The sequence below is a fragment of the Alexandromys fortis genome, unplaced genomic scaffold, assembly GCF_014885135.2.
Source record: "Alexandromys fortis isolate MF-2015 unplaced genomic scaffold, M_Fortis_MF-2015_v1.1 scaffold_25, whole genome shotgun sequence".
NCBI classification, from domain to species: Eukaryota; Metazoa; Chordata; class Mammalia; order Rodentia; family Cricetidae; genus Alexandromys; species Alexandromys fortis.
Window position 1 is genome coordinate 7,340,823 of NW_026067904.1, and position 13,282 is coordinate 7,354,104.

The window sequence follows — 13,282 nt, forward strand, 5'->3', positions numbered from 1 at the left end:
AAGGTTCCCTTCCACACCCTATAAAATTCTTAAACTCCCAGAATCATGGTTTATAGTTTTCATTTTCAAGGGTATGGTACTGCTCTTCATTATTCTAATTAAAAGACAATATGTGTTGGCAAAGAGAGGGTGGATAGAAAGATGGAGGGAAGGAGGAAGATAGAGAAAGAGTGAGAGTGAATGAATAAATGACAGATGAAGAAATAAACCTAAACTGAGTTTATGTAGCTCAACAATAAAACCTCATAATGGGAATTGCACTGCTTAGGAAGACAGTGGCTGCAAAACCCAATAATTTGAGGTCACAGCCAGTGGCTGTTTAGTCCCTATGGCAGTCTTGGAAAGTAGCTACACCCTAGGTGCAGTGGTCTAAAAAGATGACTAAAACTTGATTTTCATCAGTAATTTGTCTGTTTGTGCCTTCTCTTTCTGATTGTTGGAATAGAGGATGTGATGAGACTTACTTACATTGTCTCCACTTATTTCTATTATCTATTTAGAATCAGTGTTCTATTTTGTCCTTAAAAAAGTGATTTTCAGATAGAACAGAAAGTTTAAATTTTTAAATTGTTTCAAACATGAACCTAAAGAGCTAGGACTGTGGGTGAAGTGAGAAAAGAAACATGAAAATGTGATGCGTGGAGTGGACTGGAAGGAGTTCAAAGCCTTAAGAACAGAAATGACAAGACAAGAGCAGCCATGAATTTTGAGAAAAATTTTCCTCCTTATGGGGCAAATGCCAATGGAATTTCTTTTAGTAAAGGAGTTCTGTGCCTATATATGATTTTTGTCTCTTCTCTAGTCCTAGTGAAAACTGAATAAGTATATGAGTTTTTTTCCTTCATTACTTTTAAACAACTTTGAGCTTCCTCACCGGGGTATACAACCTGAATGATATAAAGCAGTATCAAGAAGGGGTGCTTCTGAGGATTTCTTTAACAAAATGGGGAAAAATGAATCCATAATCTTCTCAATTGTAATTATATTTTGACACAATTTCAGAAGTTTTATCAGAATAATGTCATTAACCACAACTTCAAAAAAAGTGTTTTGCATTCAAATAGAGTTGTAAACAATGGCCATCAGGAAAGAACTAAACGAGATCATTGGTTATAATCCACTTCTCTTGTGTGAGGCGGAGCTTTCTAACAGTCTTGATTTCCATCTTTTCATATTATGTTTAGCAAGTGGGAACTTGCTTTCAGAAAGGCTACATTTTTTCCCAGCATCACCACCATTGTGGAGTAGATGTAGAGCTAAGCAAAGACCTGTTCATGACTGCTCTTCCCGCATGGTGTTCCAGTATTTTGAAAATCATTCACATAGACAGATGTTTGAAGATAAAGCTCACTTGCAGCAGGTAACTGAAATAGTCTTTCTCTCTATATTGAACAGAAGCTTCTCTTTGAGACTGGGTCTTACACATTAGCTCAGGATGACCTGGAATTTAGGATGTAGCTGAGGGTCACTCTGTGATTGTAAATCCACAGCACTCCAACATCTCCCCACTCCTGAATATGCAGATTACAGGTGAGAATCAACTTAGCCAGGTGCTTTCATTGATAAAACACTTTTAATGTAATGCTTTGGGTTATAAAACCACAAACAATGTATTACCTGTGAACTAGTATCAAAACCATCTAATTCCAACATGTGAAAGGTAGTGAGCAGCCTCTTCTTGGCTCGGTTTTACTTTCCTTTAGTCCAGTCATTTGTATCAGAAGTAGATTACTACATTGAGACAGATTGCCTGTCCACACAACACTAATTCTTCAAGGTCTGCAGATGATGGGATTGGTGACTCAGTCATCAATTTACAAATAAACTAATTGCTCCAACATTGTGGTGCCTGCCATTACAGAGGCAGCACAGAATCTCTGAAGGTCATTCCTCTACGAAGGCACTTGGTATACACCAGTGAAGGGAGCGTGTGACGGCTCTGTTCATTGAGAAACTGTGACTCACTGATGAGTATCTGCTGAGAGTAATACAAAACTCCTAAATTTCAGTAAGTAACTGAAATTAGAAAATCAGAGGAATCGGTGGTGGTGACACATGCACATATTCTAGCATTTGGGAGGCAGAGACAGACGGATTTCTATCAGTCTGAGGCCAAACTGGTCTAACAGAGCAAGTTCCGGACACCCAGAGCTACAAAGGAAAAACCTGTGTCAGCAACAACAAAGGAGATAAAAGAAAAAAGTAAATGAGAGAAAAAAATATATGGCAGATAAAATTTCAATTATGATAAACCTTTAGGAAGGAACTAGATTCATCTATTCTATAATAGGAAGACAGGTTGGTGAGATGTTTGTATTGGAAACAGGCTTTTTGTTGAGGGGCCTTGTTATCCAGATCTTCATTGACTATGCTCAATGTGCTGATGTTAGTAAAATTTGAGGCTACTTAGATATTTACAGAGGAGACTGCATGGGAGTTTCCTTTTTTAACAGACTAGTTGGTCTTCCTTATGAGGGAAAAGTCCAAGAGAGAGCAGGGCGGTCAGACTGCAGCAGAGTGAGGCAGAAACAGAGGAGCCACAAAAGGACAGAGTCAGGATGAGCAGGCAATTCTGGAATATGATGCTGCAGTCAAGTCAGCAGGTGCTCCTGGTGAATTTCAGATCACAGGAGTGGGAAAGAGGGAATGAAGCAAGTCGTTTTTTCTGATTGTCTTGAGCTGAGGAAATGGCTGGCTGCTGGGAGAATTAACTACGGGAGATGGACAAGTCAGGAAAAAAAAAGAGATTGCAAAGGAAGGATAGGGAACATAATGAAGAATTCTGTTTTGAGCTTGATAAATATGAGATGCATATTAGACATCCCTTAGAGATACTCTCCTGGAGATGGGAGAAGAGGTCAAGGCTAGAGATACAGTTTGGGAGTCATTATCATATAGATGAATTTGAGGCCATGGGAATAGATGAGATTACCTATGGAGAGGCGATAAAAGATCCCAGGAATTAGCCCTGGGGCACTTCAAAAATTTGAGAGTGGTATTTTTTCCTTAAATAAATGTCTTTCTATTTAACTGGTAGATTTAATTTCAGGAGTTTTCTTTTCTATGAAGGTATAGTAAGCCAAGTCTAAGCAATCATTATTTTTCCCTTTTAATATTCTCTAATTCACAAACCCTGAGGGCCACATATAAAGTTATAAGTAGCTAATAAGAGAAAATACACAATTTGTTTCAGATGGGATTCACAATGGCTGCTTTGCAGTTATGACATTTATTCCCATCTTTGGACATCAACTATAGCTAGCCCTGAGATTCTTGTGTATTGTACCATCCATACAGAGGAGCAAATACTGCATCTTAATTTCTTTGCCTTAGATATATAAGGATATAACAACTGCCATGAAAATGGCTAAGACTGTCTTCATCACTGAACAATTCCAGCTTTAAGCTCTGCATTGGAGCATACAATAGTACCTTTTCCATCCCAAAGAACAATCAGTTCTTCAGTCCCAAGGCAATAGCATCAAGCAATATCAGCCCAAATGTCTGCAAACTGAGAGTTGGAAATAGCTGTACCCTAAAAAGATCCAGCATTTAAGAAGGAAAAGAGGGTACTTATAGGTCATTTATCATCCAAAAATAGAACTCTGTTATTTGACTCATCAGAGTCTCTCCAATGGTGTCTTCAGAATTAATTTTCTCCATATTCCAGATGAAAAATAAACTCCACAGTAACTATATATAGGCAGACATTTCATCTGCAATCTTAAATAACACCATTTTTATTTCCTTTTCTTCTCTGTGCACATCACACTTGTGATTGTTTATCATCCTTCTTCTAGAGAGGAAGCAATTTCTTCTACAGAGGTTCAGATCTGTTTTTCATCATCTACTTTCCTGGTTAATTTGTAGGTGTGCTTCATTGATGTAGGATTCCCCTCTGTATGCTGTGAACACCATTGGTTAATAAAGAAACTGTCTTGAGCCCATGATACAGCAGAATAGAGCTATGCAGGGGAAAACTAAACGGACTGCTGGGAGAAAGGAGGCAGAGTCAGAGAGAAGCCATCAGCCATGTGGCGATACACAGATTAATAGAAATGGCTTAAATTAATATGTAAGAGTTAGCCAATAAGAAGTTAGAGTTAATGAGCCATTCAGTGTAAACAATATGTTTTCTGTGTGATTATTTCTGTTCTGGGCCGAACAAGCCGCGCCCTTACAAAACTTCATCATTATGCAAAAGGAAGTGGGTATGTTTTTTTTTTAAGTATTTTGAGGTTTTATGAGCCATATAACATGCATGATTGCCTGATAGAATAAAAACCTAAGTAGAACTTATTCCTACTCTGGTCTGCATCATGTAGTGTGTGTTTTAGGACCTCTCTGCTCACCACCACAATGTTACAAATGTTACCATATCATCCAACCTCAGTTTTCCTCCTGACCTTCAACACTTATCAGATTCTTCTGACTGTACAGGAATTACCAAATCTATCTTCCTGAATTCTAATCTGCTACTTGGGAAGGACATAGACGTCCCTGACCTCCTGTACCTTCTTCCAGGGCTGCCTTGGTTACCATGGTGATTTCAGATCTGTTATCAGTGGAAAGTGATCACAGCCCCAGCCTCATTGCTATGACTCAAAATCCTCTGAATTCTATTCTCTGTGACATCATCATCATCCCTACATTTTGTCATAAAACACAGATCTGTCATTCAGGAAATTGTATAAAGTTTTATATTAAGTTCTAGACAACAAAGTCCTACACAGAAAACAGTGATTCTTGTGACATGTCCTTTAGGCCATGCACCTGGATTCACTTTGGATAAAGAGAGAAAGTTCTGACTAGAGAGATGGCTCAGCAGTTGAGAGCACTTACTGCTCCTGAAGAGGACGCAGATTTGATTCCTAGTATCCATGTGGTATCTCATAACTGTCTTTCACTTCAGTTCTACAGAATCCAATATGCTCTTCTGGTCTTCTCAGGTGCCAACATCCACATATAAAAATTAAACACAAAATAAGAAGGCCCATGCCAATGCATTTGAGCATAAAAATTAATGCTGTGCTGGATTTGCTATTAATTTTGAAAAATAATTACCCAAATAAAAAATTTTCATTTTATTTTTTACAACTTTAGTATTTCAAATATGGTTTCAATTAGCTGACTAAAAACAAGAAAGTTCTTTATATCCTTGTCTCTTTGGCCTCTCCAAGGTAGATGTGATAGCCAGGGGTAATTTCTTCCATAGCGACTTTCCACCTCTCCTTCCAGATGTCAATGCTTTCTCAGTAGAGAAGTTAATAAAGGAAAGAGGAGACTTTGATGATGACAGCTCTTAAGCAGTCTGAGCTGTGACTCTACTAACCTTAGAGTAAATGAAGCTAGATCCAGTGGCTGCATGATCAGGTGCTGTTATAGGGTAATTTAGTCCAATTGAATATTACCGTAATGGGGAAGAAATGAGTTCTGAGCACACTGAACTTGCTACTTCTCTTAGAGAATTAAGCTATGCAATATCCATGTTCCCCAGTGAGTGCAGCTGAAATGAGGCTGGGCCTGCCTTATGAAGGTGAAGGTCATGTCTGTTGACCAGCTTTCAGGACTAGAGATCCACATAGGAACTACCTATTTTTTTAAACCTGCTTTGAAAATTGTATCTCCCATTCAGTTTTGAACAACTAGTTTTATTTTACAAATATCTTATATTCAAATCATTCATAAAGTTATTTTCTCTAGATAGCTTGTGAGTCTTGGGATACCATAAAATTTTACAGCAATGAACAGACAACACAACTGAAGTCTACACATATACAAATGAGCTCAGTTACTGAGAATCTCATGTAAATATTTGTTAGTATTGCTTCTATGCAGTCAAGGTTAAGAATTTAATATTTAAATGAAATTTAAATCTGAGAAGATTGTGGAATAAAAGATAGTATGTAGCCAATGATTATTCACATGCCTTAATATGGCTTATTATTGTTATTTTCAGCCATTGATAAAGAGATCATGAACACTGAAAACTGAGTGTCAGTTTTCACAAAGTCCATAGAATAAGAAAATATTGAGAAGTGGTCAGAAGAATGTGATCATGTCAGGAAAAGCCAAGAACAAAAGTGCAGGGCAGCAAACTTCAGAGTAATCAGGCAAGATGATGCAGGTATAGAAAAGCAACAATTGGATGCAGCATAAGACTTAAGTTCAGAAGAGCATCAAGCTTTATGTGTGATGGAGGTGATGGAACTTGCTTGAAATACAAAGAACCAGATGTGATGTTATGTAAATGAGCATTTTGCATATTGCAATGAAAGATTGGCATCTTAAAAATCAGTATAGTCCAGTATGTGAATTTCACCTAGAAATATCTGTTTTTGAATTTAGCAGCTACTCTTGAGCCTGGGTTTAATGTCTCAGTGATATCTATGGTAAATATCTGGACACTAGACAAATGGATTACTAGTGGATAATTAAAAATATCCTAATAGATGTTGATGAAGAGCTATCCATGTTCAGCTTATGGGAACAGTTTTATCTTGCATGACATGATAGCTTAATTCAAGTATTTATAACACATAGTATGTCAATGAAAAACTGCCTACCATAGGGTATTCACCCCTACTGCTCCCCAGTTCCCCTGATTTACCACGGACTCTATACTGACTATTCCTTTGACAGAGTATAAATCTGTTTTTGTACCCAACAGCCATTCTTCTTTTCACCCTACCATGATCCAAACTTTACAGTCCCTAACTGTGCATCAACTCTTTCATTAAAGTGATAGCGGCATAATCCAATTTTAGGGAAGGGTTATGTTTTATATCTCTTTTTTCTTTGTTGTTTGCAAGGCTGGGTATTGAATCAAGCCTAGAAGCTTGCATATACTCGGCAAGACCTCTGCCACTGAGCAACATCCCTAGTTCTCTGAAATAGTTTCTTTGTAAATTATCTTTTACCTCATGTAACTCATTGGCCTTTTTTAAAACTTACATGAGATTCTTCAATTTTCTGTCTTTGTACTCCATCAAATGACTGTGGCTAATTTTATGGGCAAAATTTATTTGCTCTGAGATGTATTTTTCTATTCTACTCATTTATCATTGGGCTACCTGTAAAATACAAAGTGTAATTTGAAGAACATTGTTTTTGTATACATCCCAGTCCTTTCTACTCACTACTTATAAAACAGAGATCTCTCCCTGTGTTCTTCATTCATTGACCTTAAACAAGTCTTTTTCCCCTATACCAGAATATCTGTCTCCATTCCACTTAAATTTATCAGCTTACAACTAAAATTTCACTTCCTTGCTAAGTTGCTTTAATAAAATCACTTGCTTCCAAAATTGGGGTAGTTGTAAATGAGGTTTGAGACTCATTTAATTCACATTTCATGCAAAACTCAAATTTATGTGCACAATTGATGACCACTCTTTTTTTTTTTTTTTTTTCATTTCTGCAGGCCAAACACAATCCACTTTTCAGGGACACATACCACCTTGAAGCCTGTGGTCCTATTCTGTGAGAGTTCTCTAACCTCTTAGCTCTGTCCTCTTCTGCTTTCTGAGGAATCCCCCCATCTTCCTCATCTTGATCATCATTATTCCTATTTGTCTCAAATCTTTGGAGTTTAACTAAAGAATGCAATTTGTCCAGCTATGAAGTCCACTGCCTGTGTGAGTATGCCACCTTCTATACTAGACAGAAAAGGAAATAAGCTACAGAAAATGTAGGAGTTGAAAAGCAGCACTAAATGGAGTGCTTATTTAAACATATGCTAAAATATGTTTGTCTACTTGACCTAACTACTGGCTTAAATGCAATAAGAAGGCATTTTAACACCATTAGTATCTGGATGTCTGCCAGCGAAAGCTCCTTGCTTTATACCCCCTTAGGCAGTCCTGATGAAACCACCTAAAATGGGGCTTAATAGCACTTAATTCATTTTAAATGCTAAGGCAACCAGTAAAGTATATCAGATGATTTGAAAAAAGACTCTAGAGGTTAAAAAAGCATTCCAGGAGGGACTTCCTTGCTTATAAATAAAACGTGTCATGTTTTCATCTTGAAGTCATGGTGAAAATCCCATCTTCTAACAGACAATGATTTCTGGTGGGTCTTACCTTAATCCAGCAGCTGTGATATGGCTGCCCTATCTACTATGTTTTTTTTTTCCAACATTATATCCCCCTTCTGATTGTTGGCATGCCAGATATTGTTGGACTAGATGGGAAATAAGTAGACACATACAAGTTTCCTTATATGCAACACATTAAAGCTGTATTAATTTTAGATGCAAACTGCCCAGGGACGGGATGCTAACTGATTCTAAGTATTTTTGTTGAGAGCCAGGATTTAAGTAAACATTACAAATTATAGTTGTCTGGTAAATAACATGGGCCAAAGCCCTTGAGAAATTTATTATTCATAATATACATCATTTTGTCAGGTCAATCATGAAGGTTTTTTTTTTTTTAAAGAAATTGACAGAGGTTTTAGTTGGATCACTGGTATGCAGCAGTAAGCCAAAGCTTAATAGTCTTTTTGGCTCAGCCCCTATTAGCGTACTAGCCCTTGGCAGGCTAGCCACCAGCTACCATGGCACAAGCACTGATGGGGCTACCTTGGGTAGCTGTTGCAGTGTTGTCTCCAGAATGGCACATGCTTGTCACATCTCTTCTTACTGGGCTTACACTGATGATCCTATGGAAAGTGTGCATTTCCCAGGATTTATGGTTAGTCACTGGGGGAAACATTTCAGTCGAATGTGTTTGACTTTTTCAACTCTTTATGTCTACGTGTAAAAGTTCATCTGTTTGTTTGCTTTAAAAATTACTAAGTAAAGGTTTAATATAATCTGGAATAATTAAATACTTGGATGCATTTCTCTAATTTATGATATATACAGTGTCACCTCTGTTTTATTCTAGCTTTGGTATGTGAGGGTATTGGGCTTCTAGCCTTGAATTTGCTCACAAATGGAATGAATATTCTTTGAGTTAGAATCAAGTCAGATATTAGATCCTAGAGAACATACAGGAAGAGTAAGGCAAAAGAAAAAGACCAAGTCTCATGAAAGGGCAGGCTGACAGAATAATACCTGACTTCTCAGTAGAGAATCTGAAGGACCTGGAAGGATATTCTATAAACTCTGAGAGACCACAGATGCCAGAGCTGAGTATTGTATCCAGTGAAGCCATCAATTATGATTTATGGAGAAAAACATTTCACTATAAAAATAAATTTGAGTATTTCATATCCACCAATCCTGTGATACAGAAGGTACTAGAAGAAAACTTTCTTTCTGACAAGGTAACTATACCCAAGATGACACAAGGAATAAATAATATCCGAACAGTTAATAAAAAGAGGGTGAATGCATACCGCCATGAAACAATAATAGAAATTAATAAATTTCACTGAATAATACCTTTCCATATTTAATGATTTCAATTCCATAAGTAAAAAAAGACACAGATGAAGAGATTGGCTTAAAATAAAACAAGATCCATTTTTTTTTCTGTTGCATCCAAGAAACACATCTTACTATCAAGGACAGACATCACTTTAGGAAAAAAGAATGAGCAAAGTTATTCCAAGCAAAAAGAACTAAGAAAAAAGGTTTTAATATCTTACAAAACAGACTTTAAGTCAAACTAATCAGAAAATATATGCAGGGACACTATTACTTCTCAAAGGAAAAATCCACTGAAAAGATGCTGTAATTCTAAATACTTATATACCAAACCTAAGGGAACTCAATTTTATAAAAACAAATTTTTTTAAAAAAAGCCCACCACTACAGCTAATATCACACACTGGTTTAATATAGTGACCATGGCTAATTACCTTTGCTCACCAATACACAGATCATCCATATAAAAACTAAACAGAGAAATGCTGGAAATAAATAATGTCACCAATCAAATGGACCTAGCAGTGAACTATAGCTGAAGCCCCTTTCAATAAAATTGGAAACATATTGAGACACAATGAAAGTCCCAACAGATACAGAGAAATTGAAATAGAACCTGAATATCCTCTGTGACAACCATGAATTTAAGTTGGATATCAACTATAGACATGACAGAAAATGTACAAACTCATGAAATCTGTACAATTTTCTACTGGATAAAAATGGGTCAAGGCAAATATCTAAAAGAAAATTACAATTTTTTTAAAAATTGTAGGAAAATGAAAACAAAACATTCCTAATCCTTTGGGGTACAATGAAGGTAGTCCTAAGAGTTAGGTTCACAGAAGTAAGAGGCTACATCAAAAACACTCCATTATATTTTTCAATTTAATGTCACTCCTGAAATCTCTAGTAAATCAATGAACTGATTCTTTAAGAAAGTAAAAAGGATGGATAAACTATTGGTGAAATTAAAAAGACACAGAAAACAAATAAAAATTAAAGATGGAAATGTAGACATTACATTTTGTAATTCAATGAATTACAACAATGAAATTCAAATAATGGTATCTACTTTAAAGATCTGTATTCCACCAAGCTAGAAAATCAAAAATAAATGGAAAAAATTTTCCTACCAAAGATAAATTAAATCAAAATCAAATAAATAGGCTAAAGAAATCCATTGCTCCTTATGCAATTAAAGTAAAAATTAAAAATGTTCCAAGCCAAAAAGTCCAGATTCTGGTGGGTTTGGCACAGAATTCTTTATGACCTTTAAAAGCATATTGGCACCAATACTCCTCAAATCATTCCATGAAATAGAAACTAAAGGAACATTTCCAAATGAATTTTGTGTAGCTTCTATTCTCATGATATCAAAATTATACAAATAGAGTATAAAAGCACAGACCAATATGCTTTATGATTATAGAAGCCAAATTCTCAATAAAATACTTTCATTTTATTTATCAAGAATGCCTCAAAAACATTACCTACCAGAGTAAATCAGCTTTATCCCAGAAATGCAGTGATTGTTCAATATACTTAGATAGATGACACCACAACATAAACAAGGGGACCAAACTCACCATAAAGGAACAAGAAAACAGAGATGGGATAATGTACAGAAAAAAAATATAGTCAGTTTAAGGTGTGTAGTGGGACCAGAGTTTAGGTGTATGTGTAATGATAGCTAAGTATAAGAGGTGAAAGACATCAGATAGGGGTGGTGCAGACTCATAGTTCACAAGGATAGCAAGTGTTTGCTATCCTTGTGACAAAGTCTAATTTTGGAACATGGAGAACCTAAAAAAATCAACCACAGTTATACACAAAAATCAATATTTTAGGACACTGCAAAGGAGTGACAGTATTTTTTTAATGACAATGAAGTAATTTAGTCCTTCCACAGTTCTAACAATTAACTGGTGATAACCCATTTTGTGCCAAGACTCAGTGTCTCTCTGTTTGTCACAAGGTAAACACTGGCAGTTGTAGGCAGGACTACAACTTTTCCAATTCATTTCCCAGCTGCCCAGACCCAAATAATAACACAAAAACTATATTAATTACAGTACTGTTTAGCCAATATCTTAGGTTTATTTTTTAGCTAACTCTTCCATCTTAAGTTAACATATTTCTATTAATCTGTGTATCATGATTAGGCTGTGGCCTACTAGTAAGAGTCGTGCTTGTGACTGTCATCTTTCTACCTCTGCAGCTACATGGCATCTTCCAGACTCTGCCTACTTACTCTCTATATCTCTGTTTGGATTTTCCACCTGGCTTTACTCTACAAAGCCATTGGCTGAAACAGCTTCTTTAGTAACCAATGGTAATAAAACATATTCAAAGCATACAGAAAGGAATCCCACATCAGGCAGTCCCCATCATCCACCGTGTCTCCTTAATCAAGCAAAAAGTCATCCACAGTTTACAGGGAGAAGACTACAGAGAGGGCATCCAAGGAAATGTGAGGAAGGTTCATGGATTGTCACTCCAAGATAGATTGAAAATCCAGGACAGGGTAGTTTATTGATGGACATTAAATATAGGGCCATTCTATGCCAGATAAACACCCCAAAATTTCCAGAAAGCCATCTCTATGATGTCTTAATAGACAGAAAGAAGAAGAAGGCCTGAGATCAGAGTAGTTCACATGTTTTCCCTGGGACAGCTCATTGTGAAATGGATCCATGTAGTTTCTTAGAAAATCTTCTTCCAACAAGGAGTAAAGTTGGGAATGTTGATGGCTTTTAGGATACACAAATGTATATAAATTTTGTTTATTTTAATTTAATCTTTTTTTTCTCTCATCCTTTCTGTCCTTTTTGCTCATTGTGTCTTCATTTTTCTTATATACATTTCCTTCTGTATTTTCTATCTCTGTACCATAACATATGTATGAATGGAAACTATATACAAGAAAAGTCAGTGAGACTTTACAGATTCTAGTCAGCACAATTGAAGGCTTCACAATTAACACACAGATTCAGTTTGGCTGAAGCCAGCAGGCTTTGCTCTGATAAGTATTCCTTTAGTCAAAGGACACTCCAATCACTTTTCATGACTTTTTACATATGCAATTGTGTGGAGTTGTTTCCAGAACTTTATTGCTTGACCAGCAAAGACTATGTAGAGTGGACACGTGCCTGGGACTCAGTGCTGCATCTGCTTTCCTTCGCTATTCTGAAACAAAGCTCTTATTCCCTGGCTGTTCCCATGTTCCCTCAGAATGACACATATATTTCTTCTTCATAATAAAAAATATTCCATATATAATTGTCAAATTCAGAGAAGGAGAGATCACTAAAAATTATTGAGTGGCTTGCTTGGGGATACCACTTTCTCTGCCTTGAAATGACGTGGGGGAGGTAAGAAGATTTGGCAGAGGATGGCTTCTTTTCTCCTTGTGGAAAAGATAATAGAGAGAGAGAGAGAGAAACAGAGAAACAAAGACAGAGACAGAGAAACACAGAGAGAAGTGGAAAGAAAAAGACACAGATGGAGACCGAGAAGAGGACAGACTCTCATAAATTATGTACATTTTCTCTTACCATACCAAGGAAATTATCTTATTAGTTGTCCCAAACTCTCCATAATTACCCATGACTTTTGTAAGTAATATAAGCCAGATCATATACAACTATGACCTATTAAAAGCATTACCTTACAATAATTTTAGTAATATTTTCATTGTGTCAAAAACATTGAATTATTGTCAAACATTGTCTAAACTTCTATATCAATGTACCTAAAAACACTTCCCTACTAATAAAGAAATCAATAGCTAGTTCTCTTGGAAACCTGGGAACTTTAAGGAGAGGGTCTCTATATCCCTCAATGACCGTAAATTTTCTTTGCAAGTTCTATATGGACAGAATTGCTGCCATTGTTTAACATTAC